General features: G+C 40.9%; 1 pseudogene; it reads right to left on the reverse strand.

The window, feature by feature from the left end:
- Positions 1 to 12900, reverse strand: part of LOC115089436 — a 1328227-nt pseudogene that overhangs the window by 209095 nt on the left and 1106232 nt on the right.

Below are 12900 nucleotides of genomic sequence, written 5' to 3' on the forward strand. Positions count from 1 at the left end.
AAGGTATTCACCGGACTATTCCGCACTGCAGATATCTACAGACGGACCAACCTGCAGGTCATACTCTCTGGGCTTATTCTAGTGATCTGCTCTGTGGATCACTATTGGCTGTATAATAAAGATTATTTTCCTCTGTTGTCCATCACTGCTGAGACCTCGCCTGTTGTGAGTGCCCACAGGGCTCCTCCCTGTGGGTGGAGTCTTCACTACCACAACCCAGGGGCCCACTGTAGTTCAAGACACAGAACGTAACAGAACTGAAGAGCAGTCCTAATATTAGTTGGATAAACTTACCCAGCTAGCTTTAAGATAGCCAGGGATATTCAGTGATGTGCTAGCACCGCTAAATATACTAGCGGTAGCTAACTTTTTTGCCAACTGCCCAGTGGATCTCTTAGGCTTTTAGGTCAAAAAGAGATGCATAGCAGTTTGGTGGGATTCATATCCATAGAGAAGCTCATGTTTTGTTTTTCCCTTTATTTGTTTGTACTAAACTTTATTTGAAAGCTGATGCATAGTTTGCAATGTTGTCTGAAGCAATGGTTTAGTGAGTATAAAATAAGATTCAAGAGAAGTTGGGAACTGAAAGAGCTCATCAGCCACTTGGATACAGACATACCCCTAGGTATTTTCAAGCTGTCTGCACAGCTGCTTAAGAGGGCTACCAAGGAGCCAAATTTCTGCTGGGCAAAGACCTTTCACAGCTTGTCAAGATCATGATCCAAAGAGAATAATGAGAAATTAAGAGGTAAAATCATGTATCTAGCGCTCTAACATCATTTTTTAAAAAATAGTAATAAATCCATATTTCATACACAGGTTAGCTAGTAAAGTGACAAGGTAATACAGTAATGCAATACAGTCTTTCATGCAAAAATAGCCCAAAGAGCTTAATCACATGTTTTACATATACAGTATAAGCCAGAAACTGTAAGATATAATGTATTGCTACACTTCAACAGGCTAAGAATTTGCATTCATAGATGAGAGGGAAGGGACAAGTCTTGGCCCAGGATTTGGGTTGTTCCAGACAGACAGTGAAGCAACAGAGAAGCATGTACCATCGACTGTTCCGGAAGAGAGAAATAACAGGAGTCTGAAAAGCAAAAGGAACAGAGGGGAAGAGGAATGGAAATCAAGTCAGAGAAAAAAGACAAGAAAGACCTTGAAGGACATGAAAACAAATGTTCACTTGAATGTTTTGGACTCTGAAATATGTGGGGAGTCAATGGAGATCCTAGATGATTTTGGTATGCATGAGAAAATGACTGAGTAGAAACAAAACATAATGGGAAAGTGTGCTGGAACTGGTATGCATCTTCTAAGTAATAATTCAGAAAAAAATGTACAACAGGCACCCGATGCTTTCTGACTGGGCAGTAGAAATGTTTGAACAAGCACTGAAAATTACTAGATAAATCAGCAATGCCCATCTCCCCTTGACTCAAAGACCCTTCCCCCAAATCAGAAATTATTAATTTTTTATTATTATTTTATCTCTCATCTTTTCATTGGTAGCTCAAGGTGAGCTACATTCAGGTACAGCTATTTGCCTGCCTCTAGGAGGCTTACAGTCTAAGAGGGAAATTTTAAAATGAGCTCTCATGCACCCATAAATGTGACTATTGGCGCACAAGTGAAGATGTGCTGGAATTTTAAATCATGCGCACACTTGCACGTATTTTGTAAAATACACCAACCGCACGTAAGTATGCTGATAATTTTAAGAGGTTACTCAAGTTCAGCTAGCGTGTGTCTTCCATAGGACTACGTCAGCTTTTACTGCGTATGTAAGCAGATTTTAAAACATGCCTAAGTCAGGTTAGAGATAGAAGTATTTCTTTGGCTGGCCCTAAACTGTGGAATGAGCTTCCTATGGAGTTGAGGCTCAAGACTGATACTAAAACTTTTAAAAAGAATTTGAAAACTTGACTTTTCGGAATTGCGTTTAAAGAGAGTGATTGAGAACTGTTTTAATTATCATATTTTATATATTTACTAAACAGCTATCTTTTACAGCTGAGAGTACTAGACTGACTCAAAACTTACCTAAGTACTGTGAATATTAGATCACTTTGCACTGATTTTATATTATGAACGCATTTTATTATGTTTTATTTTTATTTGATTAATTTAATCTTTTTCAGTGGGGTGATATTATTTTATCTTATTTTAATTTGTGATTATTTTTACTTTTATAGGTTATTAGATGTGTTTTATATGAATTTAAACTGTATTTTTATTGCATTTTATGTTTGGAAACCATTGTGATGGCCTGTCTGAACGACGGTATATAAGAATTTTATAAATAAATAAAGGAATTGCTCACGTGAGCCATTTCCCCAGTTTTCCAATTGGTCCACCAGTTTGTTCATTTGATATTAAGGTCTTTCAGACCCCTCTGGTTCTTCATCCTGCACGCTGCCCAGTTGACCCGGACCCCTCACCGTGTCCTATAAGGCCTAAAACTCAAGATCTACAGAGTTGCTTTTCATCAGGAACAGGAGTAAGTTATGTGGATATCTTGCTTACATGTGCTGCAGTTTTTGGTTTTAAAATATGGAAATAGGCGCGTAAGTGTCCCAGAACTCCAATATCCCGCCCTTTTGTGCCCCCTTATTCCTCACGCGTGTACGGGTACATATGCGTGTAATTTGTGCCTTTTTAAAATCCACGTTGCTTGTGAGTGACCCACATTAGTGTGTATGTGGGTTTTTTTGCTCAAGCAAAGCTTTTAAAATCCACCTCTAAGCTTGTACCTGAGACAACAAAGGGTAAAGTGACTTGCCAAGGTCACAAGGAGCATCACTAGGATTTGCATGCTCGCTTTCCAGGTTCTCTAGCCACTAGTTTTCTCTTCCACTCCATATATTAACATTTTTATATTTTTAGTAAAATCCGATCTCTCATCTCCCTGCATTTCAAGAAGCAAATTGAGTTCATGACCATCTTGTGAGCACCTTTGAGACAATGCATAGGTATATGGATAACATGAGGAACCTATAGCTTTTAGTTAATCAATACATTATCTCAATAATATCAATTTTGAGTGAAATATTCAAAATCCTTTTTACGGGTAACAACCCCCCCCCCCCCCAAATGTTACCTGTAAAAATCAGGGCTTTAAAAATTGCCCAGTCTGTTTGCAGGTGAAAATGCATGGCTGGTGGAACACAGAGGGGACTGAAAAGGTGGTCTCGGAGGTGGGAAGAGGGCAGGGGATTTGAACCTATGCCCATAGTTTTGATTGTACAGAAATATGTACTTTGCTTTGTGCCAAAAAATTAGCTACAGAGAAAGCAGGTGCAAATCTTTGCAGGTAATTATTTGTTAGGTAAGAATCAAAGCACAAGTATTGTTTATTTATTTACCAATTTACTTACAGTAACTTGTATGCTACTATTGCCAGAACAACTGTTCTAGGTGGGAACTGTGCACTTCAGCTTTGATTATGCTGCAACCCCTGTTGGTTAAGAAGAGTTTGCATGTACACACTCAGTTTTGATTACTTATTCCTTTATACTTATTCTTGATCAACATACTACAAGAGATCAATTTACTAGAGGGATAAAAAAGGAATAACCCAAATTCTAAATAATCTTTACCCATAAAATATTAGCAGTGCCTGAATACAATTGCCCACAGTTCTGATATAGTTTGGATCTGCAACTTTACAGACACGGAGTTTATTAGATTTTCAATGTTCTTTATCCACTTGTTAGCTTGACCTTGAGGATCTATCATGAGAGGCCATTGCCAAGCTGATGTTACTATTATAGCATTATCTACTGAGAAACTACACAAATGACAGAAAGCCACACTTAAGAGTTAAATTGACCCATTGCTTTCCTTCGCTAAGTGCAATGATTTTCTGAAATAGGAGGCCAGTGAGATACCTGTCCGTGGAACTGCCACGCCATGATTTTCAAGGGCATAGCAAGAGCGGTTGACAATGAGAAGCCATCAGAAACTGGAATAAATCTTTGCTTGCACATGTTAAAGCAGTTCTTCAGTATATCCTGTACAGATAAAGATATGGCATTGCATTCCGCATCTTCAACAGTAGGGTACAAAATGAATGTTATTTTCCTTTGTGTTGTGTATCAGTGTTCTGGAAAGCCAGGGTTATTTTGTTGTTGTTTCCTATGATCCAAGCAGCTTCTTCCTGCTCCTTTGGGCTTCCAGTTCTACTGGAACTGGTCCCTAGTGGTCTCCACTACTGATACAATGGCACTTTGAACCATTATGCCCAACTACCCGTGAATACTTGTCCCCTCCCCTTCTCTCAACACAATTTGAATAGTCCCATTGAGGCCAGCTATCACAGGGCCCAGTCCTCTGGCTGAGAGAAAAGGACTGGGACAGTTACCATTGGGAGTTGTGAAAATTTCTTCTGCAGCCTTCCTAGCTTTGGGCGGTCTGAGGAGCAAAAACTAGGGTTGGGAATTGAACCTATGTCTCCTGCAAACAGCGCATAACATTGCTGCTGAGTCATTGGCTTGGCCCAGGAATGGAAGCTTTGTTGTAATGCCATCCACCATTAGGGATGTGCAGGGAAAAAAAATTGTTTTCGTTATTCGGTTCATTTTTGGGAGGACATGTTCCCACATGGATTGCTTGATTCGTTTGATTCATGTGAAAAAAAAAAGCAACCAAATAATAACCCCCCCCCCCCAAAACGGCCAAAAAAATGAAAACTAGGCCTCCCTTCCACCTCCCGAAAAATGCTGGAGCCAGGTACCCCCCTCCGGCCACCACTTACTTGGTCCAGTTGGGATCCGCTGGTGGAGACTAGGCAGAACCCTCAGACTTGCGTAAGCTAAGGCCATGGGAGGTCACTGCGGCCTTGGCCTACTTAAGGCTGATGCCTCGGCCTAGCCCGGAGCCTGAACCCAGGCCTGATGCCATGGCCTGGCCCAGAGGCTGGTCCCGATGCTGGGGCCTCGGTCCGGACCCAGGTTCAATGCCGTAACCCGACCCGGGTTAATTAACTCCGGCATATTCACCCCAGCAGATACCTGTCATTTGGCATTGATGAACCGAAGAAGGAAGACGATGGACCGTGGAGCTCCCAAGCCTAGACACCGAGACCTGGGCTCAGCCAAGCGCACTATTTAACCTGCAGTTGGACGCATGTTGTAGATGTGCATCCACAGCCCCTAATGTTATAAGGGGATTAGCGCATCCACAACACGTGTCCAATGCGCTGCGAAATTAATAACGCTCATCATATAAAAATGCATGTTGATGAGGTTATTAGCTATTCACCCCACATTCAAACAAAAAAAAGAGCACTGGACCCATACATTTTTAAGCTCAGAAATTAACGCCTGCCCAGAGCAAGCGTTAATTTCTGAGCAGTCCAAAAAGTTGTACAGAAAAGCAGAAAATACTGCTTTTCTGTACATCCTCTGACTTAATATCATGGCAATATTAAGTCAGAGGAACCTAATGTTTAAAAAGTTAAAAAAAAAAAGTGCAGGTGGTCATGTTAGAGAAACGGATGCCAGTTAACGAGCGTCCCTTTCCCTAACCTGTGGCTGTGCACCAATTAGGAAAACGGATGCTCGTAAAATTGAGTGTTCGCTTTCCTAACCCGTGGACAGCCGACCTCTCCTGGGCACCCACTGCCAAGGAGGCACTAGGGGCATGCAATTGACCCTAGCGCCTCCTTGGCAGCATGACCCCTCATTTAAATATTGCATCGTGCACCCAGGAGAGGTGCCTAGGCACACATTAGGAAAGGGGGCGCTCAACACTGAGCGTCTGCTTTCGATGCACTTTTATTATGTTGGCCCCAAGGTCTTTATCTGGCTATATTCAATAGAGCGCCTGATTAGCCTCCACTCCTCGTGCTGCTGAATATCTGTCTCATTGTAAGAACATATTAACACCATGCTGAGAACATGCTAAAATGATAATAACATTATAAAACATGATAGCTATATACTAAGTATATATAAGTAACATGCTAACTAAATGAAAGGGGCATGTTAACAGCATGCAATCAACCCACTTGTCAGTCTCTGAAACAATGATTCCCAACTAGACTTTGCCCGCTCCTAAAAACAGCCATGGGCCACACCACTTTTTTGAGAAACTTACAGCTCTAGTACCATTCTTTGGGACAATAAAAATCCAGGCAACATGACCACGTTGACTTGAATCTTCCCCCTGCCCTGTTTCTCCAGTCTGTGACTTCCTTTTCTCTCTCAGGCTCACTGTTTGATTTCGGCTTGTTCTGGATCTGTCTGTGCCACTTTGACATTCTCAGGCCTCTCCTTCTTCTTCTGTCTTCCTTTACCCCTTTTGTGCAATAATTTGCTCAGTAAAAAGGAACCATGTTATTATTATTATTATTATTATTATCCTATTGTAAATTGAGGTATTGAAAGGTAAAATGACTAACCCAAGTTCAAAAGTCAGCAGAAATGGGGACGTATACTGTGGAGCCTTTGAGCCATTGCAAGAGTATCTGATGCCCTAGGTGAACCTTCAATCAAGTGTCCCCTAGTTTGGCTAATGGAAGCATCAACCCTGCAGCCTTTTCAAAGATACTAAGAGGTTAAAGTAATGGGAACTGGACTGACTGGTACAGTCCTGGACTCCCAGATCTCATAAATGGAGCAGGGCCCCTTCAGGCACCATGAATTTTTTTTTGTCTCAGAGCAAAACCAATTACTTTCTCATTATAATTTACCTGTCTGCTCTGGAGTGAATGGGCCTAGATAAGCCACCTTGGAGGCACTTAGAAGTAAATCTCCAACAATGTTCTGGTAAGTGTCTTCCAGCTGCGCCGTGATATATGTCCAACGCTCTCTCTCCCCTCCAAGCCCACTGATTAATTTTTCAGCACGATTCTGTTTCATCCTTAATTACAAGGATCACACAATTAAATTATGTATATAGTTCTGACAGCATAGTGCAACTAGTTCTAGAACAGCATGGCTATTTTCTCCTTAAATCAGGTTTGTGACAGATTAATGATAGTCCAGTGGAAAAAAAAAATCCCACACATTTAACAAACGACAGTTTGCAACAAAGGCTACGCCAGAGAAAATGAAGGTTTTGTGTCATGCAGCACATTTAGACGTCTCTGTAATGCTATAGAACCATATTTCTGTGCAGTGTTGTTGCACAGAAATATGGTTCTATAGCATTACAAACAAAAGCTTCTTAATAACATAAAAAAATAACCAGTCTAATAACTTTTATGTTACAATAAAACCAAACCCCCTTTTGTTTACTACCTCAAGTAATATGGATTAAAGTATTATAAAAATCAGGCAAGCTATTCTACTGGTGGCAGTGCTGAGCAGAAATTTTAAATCTCTATAGAAGAAGCAATCCAGTGTTGAGTTTCAAACCGTTTTGCTGTGAAAACAAGATAACACATATAGTTTAAGACTGATAACCAAGCCTTGGGGAAATACAGGCGTTATTTGTAAAGTTGGCATTGAAAAAGAAAGAATTTCATTGGAATTATATCTTGAAGATATTAATAGAAATATGAATTCTATCAAAAATGTTTTCTCTTTTCTTTTCAAACCCCAGATTTTATGAGTAAATTTAATTTTGAACTTGGGGGGGTTTTTCAAGTTATAGTGGAGCCTATATACCCTAAAGTTTAGTGTGCATGCTAAGACCAGTTAGAGTGCATGAAATGAATGCAACACAGCTCATTAAAATTCATATGACTTAACAGATTATGCGGGAGAGAAGGGAGCCTTGAGTTAGCTGGCGCTATTTTGAATGACAGTGCTAGTAGGGCAGGAGCAACTGGGAATTGCTCCTGCTTCAGTATCACCCAGCGGAGTGAGGGTCACTATTACAGTGATGGTTCCATTGTTTGGACTTTGGGTGGGTGCAGGGTTCTGAGCCAAGGGTGGGGCTTTCCAATTTATTCATGTTGGGGTGATGCCAATGATGGGAGGGGTGTCTGGAGGAGGCTCTTTTCTAGAAGGCAAATTTGATACACGGGTGGGGGGGGGGGGCGGTGGTTTCTAGCATCTTGAAGCATCACTGGAAGGCGAGGGCAGGAATGAATGTTCCTGCAGGTGGTAACACGTGGGTATTACTGCCACTGGTGACATCCACATGTTCTTGGCAGCAGGAACAACCCCAACTGGGAATTCATTAAACTGCAGTACTCAGTTACCACAGTTTAGTGAATACTGTGGCAACTAAAGTTTGTTTTAAAATGTTTCGGTAAGCAAACCTTAATTATGAAATTACCCAAAACAGAACATAATCTGACATCACTGCCAAAATGTTTGGAACTAGATATCAAGAGGTCAATATTCAAGGCTTTGTGAGGGCAGCTTTTGGAGTTAATGGCATAAAACCCGGTGTTCAAATATCTCACCCCCCAAACACATTAAGTTTTGTGCACACAACTCGCTGTGTGCACAAATAGTATGTATACAAAAAGGGCCATCGATGGATGTGTTATGGAGTCAGAGCTAAGCTTTAGCCAGTGAGCACATATATTAAGCTCTTTCTGGCTAAAGTTACGAACACAAATCTGGTCAGAGAAATCACTGACCAAATTTGATCTGGGTAAAGATACGCATGTAACTTTATCCGCATATATTCAGCAGCAGGCTTAGCCTAGTAAGTCCTGCTGAATATCTGTGAAAAGTTACGTGCGTAAGTTTATCTGAATAAATTTGCCACTCACCAATTCTCTGAATATTGTCTTCCAAGTAAATTTTACAATAGACATTGTTTTATGTACCAAACTAGTATTACTCCCCTCGAACATGACACTTTCAATGGGAAAAGACAAACCTTTGCCCACGGAACGATTAAAAAAAAATCTTTCCAGCTAGGATGGACTGAAAAATACAAATTGTACCCTTTGATACTTTATAGTACATTTCACTAGCAACTTCAGAAAGAAACCTGCTGCCAGTAGAACAACCTGCTGCATTAAAGCCTGACAAACCTGACGCTTGGGCTGGATCACTTTATAAAAGTCAGAGATAACCCTGACCTTTTGGTTATAAAAGAGAAGATCTTTATTGCAAAAAAACACATACAAAGATTTTAATGTCCAGTCTCTGTCATGTTCTAAGATGAACGTAACCAGGAGCGTAATCAACCGAACTGAGATATGCAAGCTGTCTTGGGCCGTTTCTTCCTCATTTGCCTGCTACATTCTAGAGGGTAAGTACAGTAGTATACCTTCACAATAGATGGCATTGATTCTGGAGGAAATCTATGGATTTCTGAAAACAATTTTTGAAGGTATCCTGTGAAGCAATAATTGAGGAGCTGGGAAAGTTCACAAAATGTAAATCATTCTTCCTGGTTTCTTTTTCAAGCTTTTCAACCTTATCGAATAGCAATAAGTTGTCCTTAATGAGAGCAGTCTCTGTCAATTGCAAAACATTAATCTTACTCTCACACACCTGTAAACAAGCTTTGTGATCAGCAAGTAAATTATCCTGATTGCTTAAATTTGGTAACCATGTCCCACAGTGTCCTAAGAAAAGGCACATGGTTGTTTAATGCACTCATTTAAGGAAGATTTAAATCAAGATACAGCAGTCTGGATTTCCTGTAAATTGACTCCTCTAGGTGCACCAGAGTGGGGACAACATAAACTCAACTGGAGAGGGCTTCATTGTCTCCATCAGCACCATCTGAGGGGCAGCTACAATGTGGTGGCAGTACTCCAAAGGCCTACTTTCTCAACTGGATCTGTCCCACACAGCCATTGTCACTGAAGCAGAAGATTCCAATCCTGGACTGAAGATTACAAACTGGTCTGGTGCTCTAAGGACGCTGGGGATGACATCATGTCATGGTGATTAAACGCAGAGAAAAACAACATTCAGTCACACCAAAAGGTGGGAGTGTGGAGGATTTCTCATCACAGTTCAGTGACACCTTCTTTCCTGAGAAGATGATTAGTGTCTCATTTGCCTGTATTTCCCTAGAGGATCAAACCGTCATTGACAACTGGATAAGGTTATCTAGTAAGTGAGCCTGCTACAGGTGCAGAGACTTCATCAGGGTAAGTTCTTCTTTGTGCTTATGTTTCACCAGGTTGTTAATTGCAACTGTACAATCAAATTCTCATACTTGATCCCAGGGCAGTGCATCTAATGAGGGTCATGAATATTGTAATCTGATAAGGTGATACACAAGTATAATCAGTGGCTGTCTAAAAACCCCTGAAACAGGGGTCTTAATTTTTTTTAAACATATGCAGTGCTTCTGGCCTCTTGGGTTATTTATTTTTAAATATACAATGGAATACATTTTTCATTGCTATAATTGCCAAATAGCTAGTAGGGCAGAAGAACTCTGACTGGCTTCATGAGGATAAATTGCTGGGGTAAGAGGCTGGGGCTCTGCCTTTGAGCCACAGAGTGGCTCAGATAAATGGAAAGTGAGCAAACCAGAAAGGCTTGCCTTCAGGGTTGGCAAACTAGGTGGTCACTTAGAGTATCAACCATTGGGGGCAACAAAATTGCCAGCACAAGCCATTGACTGGCGGTCGAAGACATAGGAAAGAAAGGCCCAGTGCGGCCACAGGTGGAGCCTATCCTGCCCATGGCCATAGAGAAAAGAAGCTTGGAGAGCCGTGGGTAGAGCCCATCCTGCCCACATATGCAGAGGAGAGAAGCAAGGCCAAAGACACAGAAGAGAGGCTTAGGAGATCCACAGACAGAGCCCATCCCATCCCACCCACAGTGGAAGATGTCAGGGGGAGGCCCAGAGTGAAAGAGCAAGAGAGACTGTGTATTTGTTTGTGAGTGAGAGACAGGAAGTGTATGTGTGTGTGTGTGTGTGTATAAGAGAGAGGGAACCTGAGTGTATGAGAGAGTGAGGGTGGGTTTATGTGTGTGAGTGACAGAGAGAAGGAGAGGGGAATTGTGCATGCATGTGAGTGAGGATGTGTGTGAGAGAGAAATTGTGCATGTGTGTGTGTGTGCGCGAGAGAGAGGGAGCCTATGTAAGGGCATGTCTGTGAGAGAGACAGAGAGGGAGTCTTTGAGGGTGTATATGTAAGTGAGAAAGAAGGAGCCTGTGTGAGGGGTGTGTGTATGTATGAGGGAGTGAGAGAGGGATTCTGTGTGAGAGAGTGAGTGTGTGGATTTCAGTGTGACAAGGAAATGTGTGTGTGTGTCTGTATATATATATATATATATATATATATATATATATATATATATATATATATATATATATATATATATATAAGAGAGAATATGTGTATCTGAAAGTGAGAAAGCCTGTGTGTGTATATGAGAGAGAGTGAGACAGGGGGCCTGTGGGACTGAGTGTATGAATGAGAAAGTGAGGGTGCATGTGTGAGTGAGAGAGTAGGAGTCTGTGTGAAGGAGTGAAGATATATGTATGAGCAAGAAAAGGAACCTGTGTGTGTGGTAGAGCATGCATGTGTGGAAAGCCTGTATATAAGTTTGTGTGTGTGTGTATGTGTATAAGAAAGAGAGAGAGAGAGAGGAGAAAGTTTGTGATCAACAACTTCCACCCCACCAGCTAATCCAGGACAATCTCAGGGCATCTGGAAATTTAAAGTTTCTAGGTATAGAGAGTAGGTGAATTTTTATCCTTGTTAGTTTTAATCATTGGATATATTTGATGTGTCTGCTGTTTTGAAATATTTTTTGATTGTTTGGAATATTTTTTAAATATATTGTTTTTAATTATCGAATGTTATTCTATTTGTCAACTGTTTGAAATATTCTTTTTATTAGTATAGTTTTACTATTATTGATTTATATTTCTTGACTTTATTGTTTGATATTTTATGAGGAATGTCAATGTTTCTGTTTTTCCATTGTTGTGCTGCATACAGAGTCTAGCTTGTTGCAGTTTCTAGTTCAGTTTTTATCTGCAGATGTTTATTTTTACTTTAGGGTTTCTTTATTCTGTATCTGGTGAGGGTCTTCTGTGTTCTGCATGTGTGACTGAAGTGAGATATTCTGCTAGCATGTAGTTTCTGTAGATCTATAGCAGCCTAGCTTGTTCTATTTTCCTAATAGGAGGTATATTTTAGGGCTTGGTGTGATATTTACAGCATTGCCTTTTCATAGGTAAGGTTCTTACTGTTTGAGTGCTGGTAGTTAGTGCTGTTTTGGTATGGGAGGTTTACCATAATGTAATTGTAATTCGGTTTACTCTTGGCTTTGAGTGCCAAGTTCACACTCACATGTGTTACAATAGGGCTGATACCACATGGGTTCCAAGCATCTTTTATGCCTTTTAGTAAGGTTTTCTGTTTGGCATACAGCAGTGCATGTAAATATATATATACATACAGTAAGTTATATTCTTACCTCAGAAAACTGTACTTTGAATGTCTTTTTTCATGTAAAATCTGTCATTACAAAGCATTAATTTTTAATTGTGTGTAGCATAGGCTGGGGGAGGAGGTCGGGGCCAGAGAGGGTGCAAGACTTAAGTTTCACCTAGAGCTCCTAATACCTTTGCACTGGCCTTGCTTGCTTGTAGCCTGGAAGCAGAACGTGCCGCCCGGCTCCTGGCAATTTTAGGACATGGAGGAAATCTGTGAGCCTTACATTGAAGTGGGTTGCTTGAACCGACCCTCTGCCCCCTTCCCCCTCCCCTATCCTCATGTTGTCTTTGAAGGAAGGGAACCTGTGCCCTTTTGTGCAAATCCTGCAGCACGTAAGCAACGACCTGCTTCTGTTTGTGCGAAAGGGATAATTGTATAAAACCCAGCTGAACTGAGTGTGGCTTATTCTTGCACTTACTCCAGCTTCACAACACTTTCTGCTGTAAATTTTTCTAAATCTTGATTTTGGTTGATTCGAGCCCATTGTTCATTTGTGAGAGGAGGAATTTCCATAGCCAACTCAGTTTCCCTACTTGTGAGTTATAAAAAAAAAATGCATCTCTCCT

Source organism: Rhinatrema bivittatum, chromosome 4, assembly GCF_901001135.1.
Source record: "Rhinatrema bivittatum chromosome 4, aRhiBiv1.1, whole genome shotgun sequence".
In the NCBI taxonomy this organism is placed as follows: domain Eukaryota; kingdom Metazoa; phylum Chordata; class Amphibia; order Gymnophiona; family Rhinatrematidae; genus Rhinatrema; species Rhinatrema bivittatum.